This window comes from Talpa europaea, assembly GCF_964194135.1.
Source record: "Talpa europaea genome assembly, chromosome: 3".
In the NCBI taxonomy this organism is placed as follows: Eukaryota; Metazoa; Chordata; class Mammalia; order Eulipotyphla; family Talpidae; genus Talpa; species Talpa europaea.
In genome coordinates this window covers 10,794,034-10,810,965 of record NC_140069.1, presented here as the reverse complement: position 1 = coordinate 10,810,965, position 16,932 = coordinate 10,794,034, and the positions used below count along the sequence as shown (strand labels likewise).

The following is a 16,932-nucleotide window of genomic DNA, read 5'->3' as shown; positions in this document are numbered from 1 at the left end:
CAGCAAGGAACTAGACAGAGAGCATACTGTATCACTCCTTATATATAAAATTCATTATTTTGGTTAAAACATCAGAAAACAGAGCAGTTGTTAACTGGGGGTGAGGAAGGGGATCAAGAAGGTGTGGGAGAGAGGAATTACCCTGGGAGCAAGGAAATTTGGGGAGGTGATTGATGTTATGTTCACTTACCTTGTTTGTAGTGATGATGTAGATGCTTAGGTATATCAGACTTTCCAAAGTATATGCTTCAAATGTCAGTTCAATTTATGTCAGTTATGCCTCAGTAAAAGAGGGAGGCAGGGGACCTCTCTGGTGGGACAGGGGTTAAAGTCTCCCCTGTAGTATGAAGTAGTATGAAGCTTTTGCCAGCCACTGCAGCACGAGTTCGATACCAGGCCAGGGAACTGACCCACATGGTGCAGCAGACCTCTCCTGTCTTGCCCGCTGCTTTCCTCAGCATTGTATTTCAGTGAATCTGCCAGTTTTGCTCCCCACTCTGTCTCTAGTAAATTCATTCACCCCCTGACCTCTGGCCTACACCCTAGTTCTTGTATGCATAAAAAAATTAAATATTTTTTAAAAGAGGGGGCAGGAAGCTGTCTATATGTTAATATGAGAGCACTAATAAATGAATTCTAGATGACTATAAAAATAACATTAAGCAACTATTTTTAAAAATGAACTACACGTGTATGTGCCAATATGAAATGATTCCCCCAAATATATTAGTAGGTATAAAAAGCATGGTGCCAAATAATATATATGAACTTATTTGACATAATTCCTTTTTGAATGAAAAATAGGCCTATTTACATATTGTACATACACAATACTCTGTGTATACAAATACTCTGTGTATGTGTAATATGTATGAGTGTTTGTATATACTACGAGTATGCAAATACATGCATTATGAATGTACGTGCAGTTTATCCTTGAACAACATGGCGGTTAGGGTCACCAACCCCCTCTACAGTCAAAAAAATCTGCATATTACTTGATCCCCAAAAACTTAACTACTGATAGCCTGCTATTGACCAAAAAGCCTTACCAATAACATAAACACAGCAAATATTTTGTATATTATATACTATGTTTTTACAGTAAGTAAGCTAGAGAAAAGAAAGTGTTATGAAGAAAATCATAAGGAAGGGAAAATATATTTATACCATGTACTAGATTTATTGATGCCAGAAGTTAATGTATGCTTACAAGTAGATCTGCTTATAAGTGGAAGTTCAAAGGTTTAACTGTGTATGTGTGCTTATATTGTTTATACATATAGATACTACTGTGTATGAGAGAAAGGGATTTCTTGAAGCGTATATAAAACCTAGCAGTAGTTACTTCTGAGGATTGGGATTGTGAGTTTGTGGACAGAGGCTTTTACTTCTCATTTTATTCACTTCTATTGAATTTTTTTTTTAAGATTGATTGATTTATTTATACAAGAACCAGGGTACAGGCCAGATGCACGGGAGGGTGAGAGGATTCACCAGAGGCAGAGCGGGGAACAGAACAGGCAGACTGATGAAATATACTGCTGATGGGGAGCAGCGGGCGAGACAGGAGAGGTCTGCTGCATCATATGGGATCCTCGCTGGCCGGCACGCCGGGATCGAACCAGCTCTACAGAAGCTGCAGACAGTTTCTCAGCGCTGCGCTCAACTGCCTGTGCCACCAGGGGAGGCCCTGTTGAATTTTTTTTTAACCAGATGCATGCACAGTTGTTTAATGTGTTTAAAAAGAAGACTGGTTTAAAAACTATAGAGAAGAGAAATGCAATATTTGAGCAGTATCAGTTGAAATATAATTGTTGATTGAATGTAATTTTCATTTGAATGATGCAATACAATTTAAATATAATCTAGGATTTTTATTCTTCTGAATCATTATAGAATGTCATCTTTTTAGGGGTCTTTTAAAGATTATTCTTGGTTAAGAACTTGATTTTATGGGTTTTTCCTAAAATAATTTATGCTCTATTTCCTAATTGAACTGAAGAAAGCAGTATTTTTCAAAAGACCCTTTATTGAGCTAAAAAACAGACTTCTAGTAGTTTGTGAGTGCTACAGCCATATTACAAGAGAGCAGGTGCAGAACTTAAGGAGGTTAGATAGAAGTATTTTCCAAAAGCTTTGCACATAGAATGTAAGGAAATAAAAAATGCTGAGAGTAAGATTTCTTTAGGAATATTGCAACTTGAACATTTGACCTGTAGGACCCCACTTCTGCAATATGGTTTAAGTAATCACACAATTAATGTATATAATTGTTGAAGGACTTAAAGGCAGAACCATATTAGGTAACTAATTATCATAGGGATTATCGTGAATGGGTTCACAAAGGTTTTCAGTATCTCTAAGTGCTTCTGGATGGATTAATGGTCATTTGGGAACTCCCTTTGGATTTTTTGAGATTAGCTTGTATAGGAGAACTCCTCCTCAATGAAACATTGCCATATTCCAGAACTGTCATCATTATGGGTGTGGTTATAGCACAAGGAAATTCATGTTTAAAAACTCTTTGCTTAATGAGACTGACTTTTGAAGAAATAACCAGTTTTCCAGGTTGGATAGTTGCTTTTAAGAGGTAGATATCACCCATAAACTCCTCACTGGAGTCTTTTTTACAGATTCTTTCAGTAATTTTTTTTTAGTTGTGATGTTGACTTTGACCGTCAGAAGCATACCCACAAGTTTCATTTTATGAACCCGATCGTAGGTGCATTTCACATTGTGTCTGTCTTTAGAAGAGATTCCTAAATGATGTATAAGTCGTGCATTGGTACAAGGTGAGCTGGAGCTAAGTAGAATAACTAACATCCCCACTACAGGATCAATTTCCATGTCTTTCGTGTTAGCTTCAGGAAATGTCTATAGAAGCACATGGCGAGCTATGAAGGAGTAATTGACTGAACCCCTGGAGCTCCTGCACGGGGTTTGTGCCATACATGGAGGATCTCAAGACACTTTTTCACTGGAGAAAAGCTGCACTCTGAGCCTGCTGGTTTGGGAACTTGATTAGCTGCCAGCCAGAGGTGGGTGATGAGTAGTCTTCCCTTGAGGGGCCGACTCAGGGATTTTTCACAATGTGGTCTTGAGAATCCTCCATGTGATTCAGAGGCTGCTGCACAAGATCTGAACTTACTGCTTGGTTTCTGGCATGAATGAGTGATAGGATTATCCTTCAACAGTGTTTCGTCAGAAACAGTATCAGCCTTTCCATTAATCACAGTCAACCAGTTTCCCAATTTCTGGTGCTTTTCTTTTTTCTAGTTTTCCTTTGAGGGGTAGTAGGGGAGTCCTGTCATAAATGTAGCCAGAAGTAATGTCCCAGGTCAGCCCAGCCCAGCCCAGATGAGGAGACATCTAGTTACTGCTTTAGTGGGTCAGAGCTCCTGACCCCAGCTCATGCTGCAAATGTAGATTCTGAGAATCTCACTCTTCAGTCCAGTTGCAGAAACATCAAAGAGGGCTTCGGAACTCAGAACATGCTGGTGGAAGCCTAGTCTCAAGTGCAGCAAGACCAGCCTGAGCCTGGTCCACAGCAGGGCGTCCTTTCTTAATGGTTTCTGACAGTGAGACAAGATTTAAGCTGTTCTTGGAAGTGTTAACAGCCCCGGGGCAACCTTACTGCTGTGCCCCAGATCCCCTCGGCCTGGGGGGCAGGCGCCCTCAGCTGTGCGCAGGGCTGGCCCCCTCATCTGGGCTCTTCCTTCAAAGCCACCACCAAACCTTTGAATTGCCATTGTGTTTTGATATCCTGTTTCCTTTCTTTTTAGTTAACAAGAACATTTCCTTTTGAACAAATACTGTGCTGTGTTGACATTCAGGGTTAGGTGTTTATGTTGATCTCTCCTTGGAATCCACATCTGCCTTTGATTATAGACAACCCCCTTGCCAGGTGATCTGATTCTCTGGCAACACACCTGTCTGGCATGTTCCAACACCCTGGACACACTTGGAGAGTCTGGAGGCTGTTTTTTACCTGTGACCACATCAGGGTGTAGAGAGTGGTATCCAGTGTGGCCCAAGGGCCAGACTTATTAGCTTTGTGAAAGTGGGTGAGTTTAATGCTCTGCACCTCAGGTTCCTATCTGTAAAATGGGTGTACTATGTGTAACCTGCTTCACTGAATTGGGCTTATTCAGGCCAATGGTTTGCCTAGTGCAGGGCCAGCGGGTAGTTAGAGCACTGGTGTGTGACATGGGGGCGGGGATAGGTGTGGTGGCAATAGCAGTAGTAAGAGAGGTTCTTATTCCCACTTCTCCCCAGGCCCCTCTAAAAGAACTACCACTATCTACAGCTCTTGATCTTTGGATCAGAGAGGTTAGGGGTTAGAGCCCAAAGTCAGGGCACTGGGAGCTGATGACGTAGCTTTCGGAGGCATGGGAAAAAATCTGCTCTCTCGCTGGGGCAAAACAGAAAGAGCTTTTTGAGCCCCCATGAAAGAGATCTGCCCCACTGCCCTATTGACCACCTTAAACCTCAGGGAGGAAGGCTAGCCTCAGGAAACACTCATCTGCTCTAAAGGTCTGGGGCGGGCCTCCCTGCTGGCGCAGGGGTTAGAGTCTCAGCACTATCCAGCTATCGCCAGCCACTGTGGCCTGGGTTCAAGCCCCAATCCCCGGACAGGGAGCTGACCCACATGGCGTAGCACACCTCTTTTGTCTCGCCTGCTGCTCCACTCAGCAGTGTATTTCAGTCCATCTGCTTGTTCTGCTCCCCACTCTGTCTCTGGTGAATCTTTCACCCCTCGCACTTCTGACCTACACCGCAGTTCCTATATGCGTAAATAAATAAAATAAATCTTTTATAAAAAAGTAAAAAATAAAGGTCTGAGGAATTCATGCACCAAATGATAAGCCTGCATTGGAGGCTTCTAGATTGAATTCCACGCCTGTGACATTCGTTGCTTCAGCCTTGAGTGGCTGCTGGGTGCTAAAGAAAGCAGAAAGTGGACGTGACCCTTCAGACTTTCAAGTCCCAGCAAGTAGGAACCGTGGCTATGGGAAGCCTGCGAGTCTCAGGCCTGAATGAGTGGCGGCCCTCCTGACACAGGTACCAGGGGCCCTGAGCCTGCGTGCTCCCCGCTATCTGGGTAGATGGCCATGGGCGCCTTTCCATTTGAATATAACACCAAGTCCACTGAGAGAGAAGCCCCTGTTCCCTCAAGGCAGTATGCTTTTGTGTCTGTGCACATGCCCTGAAAGAGGTGGTCCCGTCATTATATTGAGGAAGAAAGGCTTCTCATCACTTTGAACAAGCCATTAGACGTCTGTGGCTCTTTCCTCACCTGTAAAATGGTTATCAGTACCCAGGCCCCTCCCTCCTAGGGTGCTTGTGGACATTAGATAATAAAAAAGATTGTAAAACACTGTGTAAATGTCAGGTGCCTGGTGATGGGAGAGAACAACCTCGGAAAGGGTGAGAAAACTCGGCAGGTCAAAGCTGAACACCACATTTTCTCCTTGTGGATGTTTAAAAGATACATATTTATTTCTTTACTGTTTCACAGGAAACAGCCAACTTCTTTCCATACCTGTTTCTGTGACTATTTTCTAATAACACACTGTGACTACCTGCCAGATCAGCCCATGTTGTAAGAAGCCTCTGTTTCAGAACCCGAATCCCCTGGGGGGCTGGAGGACAAGCTTACTGTATTTCAAACCCCAGTTAACAGTGAAGTAGCCAGGGATAGCAGGGGACACTTCTCAGCATCACAAATTTATTTGCAAGGGTGAAATTTGGCAAATTTAGAGGACAGTGGGGGTCTGGTCTCCAGACTCTTTCTTATAAGCACCCATCAACTACAACTTTTGCAGGGCAAATAGTAGTTCCATATTTCATTTGTTTGGCACCTTTCTCAGAGGAAATCCAAGCTGCTTCATGGACTTAATCTACTTAATTCTCACAACATCCCTGCATGTCATTAGCTCCTGTCATTCTCCCTGTGTTGATAGGGCACCCACAGCCAGATACAAGAACTAGCTCTCAAGGGCACATCCACGACAAGCGAACCACTATCAAAAAAGCGAATCAGATTCAAATTTCCTAAGTTACTTATATTATCTTCTCCTCGTTTGTCCATATTCCCCTTTATAAAGCAAAGTTGAGAGAGTTCTATGAAAGGGATATTTTTGTCTCCAATTCACAGATTTTTAGAAAGTTGGTCGGTTGGCTGAGCTTTCCTATCTTGGGCTCAATAATCTAGAAATTTTGATCTGAAGTGCATCCGATATTAAGGTATTGCTTGTAGCCTTGCTGATCTGTGGAGTCAGGTATACCCGACTTTGGCTAGCTCTGTGTACTCTGGCTTTTACTTAAATATGAATAGTAGTGCATGAGTCAAAACTGTGTCAGTAGAATGGGCGATGTGTGTAAAATGCTTAGCCTGAGGCTTGGTGCACATAGTCAGCCTGCAGGCAGTAAGAGCGTTCACCTCACAAAACAACTGGATTCTGAGGTCAGCAGTTCCCTTGCTCATAAGACTTTCTCTGAATCTCTGCACCTTCGGCAAGTAAATTCAGCTTTATTATAGGTTTTCTTTTTAAAAGAAGCTTCTGCTGTCGCCCAAGCAAGCCTGAGGCCCCTTCGGCATTCCATTTTGGTCACAAGAAGCTTGCTTAGGGAGGAGTTGCTGCACTTTAGCTTGGATTTCTGTCAAGACATGATTACCTCTTTACTTGACCCTGTGAGTCTCATGAACCAACCTTTGATTTCAAAATTCTTTGGGTTCTCATGCATGCGGTCAGCTCCATGCAATAAGCTTGGAAAGGGTCCAGTTTGGGTTCTCCTCCAGAGAGACAAGGAGAGGATGACCTAATGGGCTTTGGAACTTGGAACACTGAAGTGTGAATCCAATGTCATTGGTATTTACTGCTGCCAAGACCTTTGTCCCTGTGTGGGGGACATGTACAGAAAATAAAGTGTCCCGGGCCCCATGCCAGACCTACAGAATGAGACTCTCCATGCGTGGACCTGGGAATCTCGATGTCTTTCTAATATTGTTTTCCTTGTGGTTCCCATGCCCCGAGAAAGAAAGAAAATCAGGCCGGGAAGCCTCCTCCAAGCTGACAACACACGGTTCATGGCAGAGGCCTGCCCGGAAGCGCTCTCCCTCCCAATCCATCCAGAGCTGCTCCTGCTGCTCCCTGGCCGAGTCCTCTGCTGGCTCAGGAGAAGCCAGCCAAGCTCTCTGTCTGTACTTTCTCTTCTGTATCACAGAGATAAAAACTCTTGACCCTAAAGGGCCATTGTGAGATTCAATTAGTTTAAAAGGGTGTTCAGTTCACTTCGTTCTTTGAGCAGAATCTGTTCTCCAGACAACTGAAAGGTGCTAAATTAAGCCATTTTGCAGAGCCCTCTGAGTCATCTAGTGGCAGCTGCCTGTGCCTCACTGGCGGCTTTGATGATTGTCATCTAAATGCAGGCGTGAAGTGCTATCTGGAGCGCTAGCTCTGGGCTGTGCTAAGTGAGTTACCCAGATAATGGTCTCTGCCCTTGAGAAGGGTGCTGAGGCTGAGGGACCTGAAGGTTGTTCCCACGGCAACAGAACACTGATAGGGCGACTAAAGGTTATTCATAAAGCATCAGAACATGGATAGGTGGGAGGTGCAGGCTCCCGGCACCCTGAGCTCAGACACTCTAATCTTCCACCTCAAAGGGCCTTGGAGACTTCAGTCTGCCTGGCGCTTCAGCCCAGGCCACATGGCACTCATGGTCGAGCAGGTCGCCGGACCCCACCAGAGTTTTCCCACCTCCTCATGCTGAAGCAGAATTCTTTTTCTCAAGAGTTGGAATGTTACAGTGTGTTATATTTAATCAAGAAAGGCCCTAGTTGGGAGTTGGCACTTCAAGGACATCTTGAGATGAGGCCTTTAGAGCTTGGGATGTGGCATCAGAGACAGTAAGCAGAGTGCGTTGGAGAGAGATCAATCCAAAAAGGGTGATGAGCTATCTTGAAGCAACTAGAAAGAAGTTTTGAAGCTGTGGTTGAGGTTCTTGGGCACGTCTTGTACTGCCAAGGGAAGCTTTTGTTGGAGCCTGAAAGAGAGGTCAAATACTCAGAATTACTGACCAAAAAGGACGATAATGAGCATGGAGGAGAGACCCGGATGTGGGAAGCAGCTGGGACGGAGGGTGGCGGGGTAGGTGGTGATAAGAAGAGATCTTGCCTCTATTTCTTGACTACTGTTATGCTCCAGATGCCATCATTAGCATTTTACCTGAAATGTTTTTATCCTCCACCATTTGCAGGTGAGAAAATTCTAAGGAGGTTGAGTAACTGCTTCCAGCCACAGAGGTGCCAAGGGAGGCAGTGTTTAAGCCCTCCTTCTGGAAGGCCTCCTGAAAATATTGGGAGGAACCTTATATACAGGCGGCAGGAGGTCAATAAAAATTTCTAATTTTTACCATAAACGAAGGAGCAAAATGGAGGCAGCGGGAGTGGATATTACATAGGATGAGGGGAATTAAACCAACACGGCCCTTCACGGCAGTCTGAATCATGCTGGAGAAAGGACGAGTGGAAACTGACCAGGAGTGCTTATTCGGCAGGTCACTGCCATGGTGACGTGAGCCAGTGAGAATGCAAAGAGGAAGGCTCACAGAAGAAAGATAAGCAGATGTTGTTTATAATAGGAGTCACCGTTGATTGGGGGTATTTAAGGTTGAGAGCTAGGCATTGCTCGACCAAAGGGGAAAGTTCAAAGTGAATAGGTAGGTTGATGTGTCATTTAATCAGATAATATCGTGGCACTGGGCGAGAGAGATCCTCAGAAGACGTCATTTATGGCCCTTTGTGCATATGGCACTGTACTAAAATACATAGCAAAAAAGTCCACAGCCAGGACCAGGACAGGCCCTGTTATCACACAGAGGCCTTGTAATGAGGGAGACTGATGGGAAAGTTAAGCCTGGCAGGCCCCCAGTGCATTAAGAATGAATCATTGAGAGGGTTTTAAAGAAGTTAGGAAAGACCAGGTTGAAGCAGAAGAGAAAAGCAAACGCATCCAGTATCCTGGAATCCCAGGGAAAGGGATGAGAGAGAAGGCCTGTTGTTGAGTGCTTCGTTGTGTGCTGCGTACATTAAATAACCAGTTACCCAATTAAATGAAATGAGTCCTTACAACAGTAAGGACTCCCTGCCTCCCAGCAGGGAGACGGTATTCACCTCCTTCTGACTCTGCTCCCTTTCTCTGGCCCCATGGCCAACCACCTCAATCAGAAGTCTGGAGGTAGGGAGGGAAAGTGGGGGCGCTGGTCATGTGCAGAGTCAGAAGCTGTGAAAGAACAATGGGGGTCCGAATGGATTGAGGGACGGGATGGGGTTGCTGGTGATCTTCTTGCTGTGGAGTAGGAACAGGAAAAGTGGGCACAGAGAATGCACATGGCCATGATCTTGGTTTCATTTGCCCTGGGTGGCATTTTACTGTCCACAATGTGTGAAATTAGTTATTTGCTGCATCCTACTAGCTATTTGGGGAAGTAGGTTCCTTGTTTGAAAATGCTTTGCAAGGCCACGTGTTAGTCTGTGTGATAGTAGTTTGCACTTCCAGGTAGGTGCGTCTTCAGAGAATAGTGCCAAGAAAAAGAGTGACTCCAGGGCGTGCTTTTTTACATTTTTAACCTGATGCTCCAGTTGGCAACATAGAAAGTCTACACCAGCAAGATATCCGGAAGCTGTGGGGGCCTCTCCCCCAGCCAACACTGTGACTTGGCTTTCTACAGTCAGCTGCTTCCCTGGGGTCTGATCTTTTCCCTTTCAGCAACTGACCGGCTTCATATGAGTCTATATGAATTGCAACTAATTGGTAGAAGTCTTTGCAAAAATACTTATAATTTGGAAAGTGGGGTTAGTCTGCATCAAAGGTCAAAGATAAGAGATTTTCATAATCTTAAAGTATAAAAAGAATAGGCAAGACACTTTGCTCTGAAAGTAGGTTAAGTGTCCATCACAAGTAAGAAGTTGGTTTCATCTCACTGGGAAAACATATTCCAGCCATTGATTTCATATCTGTTATTGTTGCTTCCTCGGACCTGCCCGCCCCCAAGTGTATGACAGGTCTGAACACAGTTCTCCCTTGTGGGCCATTGACTCTTGGAAAAGAATGCTCTGATTGCAAGGTTTCCTGAATACAGTTTTCAAAATCTTAGTAATCACCACATTACACCTACCTGCTCTACTTGGGTAACCATTTCTATTGCTCAATTTATACTTAATATTGGTCATAGTGAAACATGTTTTCATCACTTGAAATCCAAATTTTATTTGCTATGTTACTAATGGCCATTTATTTCTGTAACATAAATTAGGATGTTGTGCAAGTTTGATTTGCAAATAGGTTGACTCTTGAAGGCAACGAGTCTGCCCTGAAACTGGTTTGAGGAGTTGAGTTTACTGCCTAAATATTCATGAAAACCTTTGTTGGTTTTTGATATAATCTGATTCTTCTCTAGGTAAAATTTCAATGATTGGAAGCGTAAGCATTTAACGCTAGAATGGGCATCTGAGATACAGAGTGTATCCTCCATCCTCTTCTCATTCCTTTATATTTCAGGTTGGAGAAGGAGCAAAGTCAAGACCATAGCATAAGGGGTTTGACCTCCCCGGACACCTAGATGGTGGGTGGCAGAGCCAGAGACTTTCAGGCATTCTAATGCACTTAACACCAAAGTACTATTTTTTTTTTATTGGCAAAGAGTTGATTTGAAAGACCTTTGTTTTTCTAGATCTTGATTAAAAAAAAAACCTTTATATAAAAGCTCTTGAAAATGTTTCTCATACAATCAGATCAACAGAACATGAAAATTTTATCTTCCGGACTTTCCAAAATCACCTTTGCTTGAATTTTCTTCTCATTTTTCTTCTGAAAGGCCCTGTTCCTTTTGCACTCAGTGATAAAGACTCTTACTTGTTCTGACAGCAGTGTGCAAACATCTATTGTATTTGTATTCCCTGGGCAGAGTGAAAAAACCAGTGGTCTTTCTCTGAATTCCATTAGCAGCGGCAGGCAGCACACATTGCATGAAAAGCAATACAGAGAAGAAAAGAAAAATCAAGTTAGCAATTACATCGTTAACACTGTATAAGATGAAAAGTCTGCATTATAAAATCCTGAGTGCTGTAAACGCTTCTTTTGAATCTGCTTGCAGGCTGCTTCTTTTGAATCTGCTTGCAGGCTGTCTCTCCTTCAAAATATAGTACCTATTGTCAGTAGTAGGATTTTACAGGAACCTTATTAAAGAGATAACATAGTATTATGATGAGCTTGAACGTTTATAGAAAAGGTGTGCAATAGACTAAATCAAGCCATCACAGTGCCTCACATCTTAGAATTGAAACCAAAGGCTTTTAAAGGATTCCCTGAAAGCTTATTTATAGCTTCTAGGGCTGAATTTACAGTTGACATGAGCAAGAAGAGGAGCTGGGGAGAGCACACAGCACCTCACACAAGCTATCACTTACCTTTCGAAATTTTGTCAAAAATGTTTTATGTTTGCAATTTACATTCGAAGAGGATACATTTTAAAAAGTGACCTGATGCCTTGCTGCCTTGAAAGGGTGACAGCTTAGTAGCTTCCAGTGTCACCCAGGTCTGCATTGTGAATCTGGGTCCCTTCTAACTCCCCCTGCCCCAGAGTTTCGAGCCAAACTTCTCCAAATGCCCCTTGATCTTTCTCTCTGTGGGCGCAGCAGGAGCTCCCCACCCTGCTCTCTGGAGCCCACTGCTGAGGCTCACAGAACTTACCCGCTGTGTTCTAATATGCACTCCCTTCCAACTCTAGACCAAGTGAGGGCCGATCTCACTGATCTTGGTGTACACAGGGCCACTGAGCGTGAGCACCCTCAGCTAACGGTGGTGGGTGAATGGGTAGAAGACGAACCAAGCAGATAAGCTCCTGGGTCGCTTATGTGTTATGAGACATTTAAATAATAATAATAGTGGTAAATTACCAATATCAGAAACCCTGTCTTTAGATGCTTGTATTGTTAAATTCATGATCATGTACACAACAGGCTACTTGCACGCATGTGCAGCTGTGCCCTTACACCAATTCCAAAGGGTGCAGCAGCCGCAAGGATATCTTACATCCTTTTCCTTCAAAATTCTTCTCCATACCACTGTCCTGCCTGCAGTTATGCGTAGAAGTCTCCCTGTAAGCTCCCAGGGCGGGGAGCTCACCCTCCCTGCTGCTGGGCCTACTGGACAGAGTCATTTGTTTACGTGTCTATTTCAGGAGCGGGAGAGGCTCAGAGTCCTCAGTGGTGGGAAGTAGTGATGGGCACCTTGGGAAATGAAAGTAGAACCCATCATACCGTGAGCTCCTAAGTGAAGAAGGGAAAATACATTTTCTTTAGATCTATTAAGAGGCCCATGCTCCAGTTACCCCACGGCTGTGAGAACACTGCTAGACCGTCATTATGAAAAGCGATGAAAATTCAAAAGCTAATGCTCTTTACCGTTTACCCACAATGATTCAGTTTAATTGCCTCTTTATATTAATTCTGAAAAATAAAGGCACTGAATGGGTTCTGAAAAGTACAAGAAGCAAAACCTACGCTTCGTGTTCCTTGTGGTTCGCTCTCACCGGAGATCTGTTGTCAGCTGAAGCGCGCTTGGCTGTCTTTCCTTCTTTCTGTTTGCTCTCACTTTTATTTGCCTTTTTTGCTCTCCTTAGATGTTGAATCACATTTCTGGAATGAAATAGTCACAGGCTTTTTTGTCATTAGCTAGCTATTTTGCTATTTAATTTAGAATAGAGAAAGAATAAAATTAGAGATGAGTCCTTCATGTGTCATCAAATAAACCTAGTCTACTTTTGGTAACAAAAATAAAATTCCCTGGAAATAACTTCTAGCTCATTATGAAGCAATGCTGTTCAGGTGAATGGCTTCCATCTGCGTGAAGCACATGAGAAGCCCAGGGCTGCCTCGAAGTGAGTGTTTCCTACAATTAAAATTTTCCTTTTCTTAATTTCGGCCCATTGCTCCTAATTATGACCCCTGTAATTAGCGTGCTAATTACACCCCCTGCATAATTTCTCTGCCTCCTTGATGTTCCCCCTTCATGTATTTTTAGCCCGCTTCCTTTATCCGCTCCTGAATTCCCTGCTCCCTGTTCCCTCCTGGGGCTGGTCGAAAGCCTCAAATGCCTTCGTCAGTTGCCTTGCCATATATTTTTTCTTCTGTCTTATGAGAATTTCTTGCTAGGGAAAGAGAACTGTAGGCAGAGGAACTGGAGAGCTGTAGGATAGCCTCGTCCTTCTGTGCTGCTGAGGGTGTGTGCTGATTTGGGGGTGCCATCCTTCCCCCCGATCTAGATTCCATCCCCTCAGGGCTGGAGATGGTGACTGTACCCCAGCAGCAGCACCCGCACTGTGTGCTCAGAAAGGAGATCTTTTTGTTTTCCCGGAGGATTTGTAAAGCAAGTTCTGAGAGGCTTTTTCTTCCCTCTCTTTCTCCACCTGGGTGTTATTTCTGCTCAGCAGTCTGTCCGTCCACCTGCATCCATGCTGACTTCTGGCGCTTGAGTGTGTATAGACTGGACAGCCAGGATCTGGACCCCCAGCAGCTTTAAAAGTGAAAAACCAGATCAGTCAGTCACCCTGCTTTGCCCTTCCAGAAACAGACTCTGGAGATCTCCTTACACGTGATGTTTTTGTTGCTGCCTTGATGTGTTTATTGAGTTGGTTTTTTTTTCCTATTATGAAAGCAAAACATCTAATGCCATCTTCACAGTATTCTAAGGAAATGGCTGGGAAGAAGGAGCCTGCAGGGAATGCAGCACCTGTCCCCCCATGTTGTGGTAGAGGCTAGTGGTAGCCGTGTCCAGTCTCCCCACTACCCACCCTCCTGCCCCCGGACTCCTGAACTCTTCTTGTAGAACTCTTCTCTGAGTCTTGCATAGAACCCCTTTTCTGCAGAGGAGCTGGCATTTTGAAGGTACCACCGACCTCTCTGAGATTGGATTCCATGCGCCATGCCCTGGGGACACAGAGGTGTTTCTTGTCCTTGGGTTGCCTACAGACGAGTGAGGTGGCAGTGGCATATACTGATAATTACCAATGATCGCTAGTGTTGGGTAGGGTTGGGGGGCCCCCTGAGTGGAAAGGATTCCCAGAGGAAGGCAGTGGTCTTGGGAGATGGCTCTCCTGGCCATACCCCAGCTCTGCATTTCCATGGCCTGGCCACCATCAGTCCCACTTAGGCCGCTCTGCCATGCTGCCTCTTAACTGTCACCTGCCTGGGACATGGGAGCTTTCCCTGAGAAAGAAAACCTGCCCCTCTTGGCATCTTTTGGGTGAGGGCAAGGAAAAGAGTCAATGTTCCAGGCTAAGCATATTGTCAAGTGCTATGACTGTCATGAAGGAGGAAGTTTTAGAAGTGTGATTTCTTTATGTTTACAAAATGGACAGATGACTCAGATCTGCTGTACACATTCACAAGAGCTGTGTCCTAAGCTGATCCTGGTTTTGAAGTCATGTGTCTTCCTTTGCCTGTTGGGAAGGGACAGAAAGTGGAGGCGGAGCGGTGGGAGCGAGGAAGGAAATTAGGGAGGAAGGAGCAGGGCCTGGTGGGAGGGTCTGTCATCCGTGGTGCCATTCCTTGGCTCTGGGGAATTAGATTTCCCACATCCTTCAGCTCTGTCCCTCCCCCCCTCCCACCTCTCTCTCGCCCTCTCCAACCCCCCCTTCAAGAGATGACAAGAGTATTTGGGGTTTGTTTTTTTTTTTTTTTAGTATGTTTTCTGTTAGGCTAACTTTAGACAAGACCGTGAAAACTAAAAACAGATGTCAAAGCCGACCAGGGCCTCCATGTGTCCCCAGATTGATGGCTCTTGGAAGAGAGGGGCCTGCCCTCGTTGGCTCTGAGCTCTCCGCGAGCCGCTGCGTGGTGAGCGGCTACGCCAACATTGCTGCTGACAGGACTGCTAAGCCTCACAAGAGTTGAACCCTCAGGCTCCAGACTTTTAAGATTTCTTCCATATTGAGTGCACATTGGGGTTCACTTCTTTTTTAAACATGGTTATATTATGCCACCTAAAGTGTTTATTAATGGATCCAAAATCAGTCTCGACTCTTATCAAATCCAGGTAACAAGGGAAAATATATGCAATTAATTCCAAGATTCCATGGCATTGTGAGATGCCTCCACCACTGCTGAGTGAAGCCTGTGATGGTGCAACTGGATTCATCCCGGGGCCTGCGGGAAGGGTATCTTGGGGCATCTTTGGGCATTACAGTCCCAGGGAGCAAGGGCCGCTGGCCGGGGGTCAGCACTGCCCTCCTGCCTCTCTGAGTGACACCAGTGCTTCCCCCTCACTGTGATTCACCCCTAACCAGCATGTCCAGGCCTCACTATCTTCTCTCCTTTAAGGACTAGAATCTGTCATTTATTTTGAGAAACTTTACAAAACAACTTACGGTGGTTCGATTCACGGTATGTGGCTCTTAAGATGGTGCAGAAGTTACCTGTTCAATGGAAACCACACTTAGAACTTTCAATTAGGACAGCCTGCCTTTCACTATCAGTAGTGTCCAGTAAATATTATGAGCTAGTCAACATTTTATTACAATGTGTGTTAGATGATTTAACCCCGCTGTAGGTGTTCTGAGCATGACTCAGGTAGGTTGCGCTGTGATGGTCAGTGGGTCAGCTAGAGTAATGGCATTTCCACTGCTGACAGTTTCAGCTTCCTGTGGGTGTATTGGAATGTCACCCCACTGTAAGTCAAAGACTGTATATTAGGGCTAACTTTATTGTTATTAGTCTTACATTCTCCAGTATTGCATTACTTTTTTGTCTAGAACACCAGCATTGAGAAGATGGAAGAGGAAGTGTTAAATAAATTAAGCTGTGATGTCTTGTAGGGGATCACTGAAGTTCGAAGTGTTGCAACTTGTCGTTAGGATAATAGACAATATCAGGACTTGAAATGGTGTCACAGGTCCTGTCTCACCCAAAATTGAAACGTTGCAGTATTAAAGTTGAGCAATTGTACATTTTAAAGTTCCTTTTTTAAATATTATGGTCTCTGGACTTGATTTCATAATGTTTCAGTCTGACAAATTGAATAAACAAATTCATCCATCTTCATTGGCATCAGTCCTACTTACCTCATAAATATTACTTGGTCTCATGATGAGTCCTAGATATAACAATCACAAACTAAATAATTCTTCTTCAAAAATTTTAGAAATTTTCTTTGATTCCTCTACAGCCAGTTTACATCTATAGTAGTAGTTTTATCCCCTGGCAACAAATGAATCGCAGTATTTTGTCTTTTTTTTAAATGTCCTTTTTTTCCACCTCATGTTATAAGCATTTTCTGACATTAAAGATTGCCTCTAATAACTGTCAAGTTTTGTGAGTGGAGACACCACAGTTTACTGAAACTCTTAGTCTGTCACATGTGTGGATTTCCCTGGTGTTTCTCATTGTAAAAGATTCTGTACTTGAATAACAATACATGTGCATGTACACTTTGCTTTATCGGGCTAAACTCAACAAACTTTAAGTAATTTACATTTGTGGATACTTAGTTATTATTATACTTTCCCATGGACATGGATAGTTTTGGGCAAGGGAATAGAAACAGAAGGGATCTAAAGACATGATGTGGAATAGTTTATTTCTTGGACTCTTGCTTTTTGGCAATTTGTTTTGTGCAAAAATAGCACTGACAGAGCTGGTGGAGTGGCGTATCATGCCCAGACACCAAGGTATGGCCACCTTTCTGGAAAATTAGTAATTACATCAAGAACCAGGTTATCTTTTTCTAAAATACTTGCCTTCAAATAAACCTCTATTTTCAGCAACCATTCATTCAATGAACATTTATTAAGTTCCTGCAGCTGGCCTGGCTAACTGAGATTATGAAGATAAATAAGACAGTTCTTTCCCTTAAGGAATTCACAGTTTGG

General features: G+C 43.9%; 1 protein-coding gene across 2 annotated transcripts in view; it reads left to right on the top strand.

Annotated features, from left to right (window-relative positions):
- NSMCE2 (NSE2 (MMS21) homolog, SMC5-SMC6 complex SUMO ligase) overlaps positions 1-16,932 on the top strand; it is a gene marked incomplete at both ends in the record, with an annotated part of 200,154 nt that overhangs the window by 165,541 nt on the left and 17,681 nt on the right. The gene's annotated exons all lie outside the window — the stretch shown is intronic.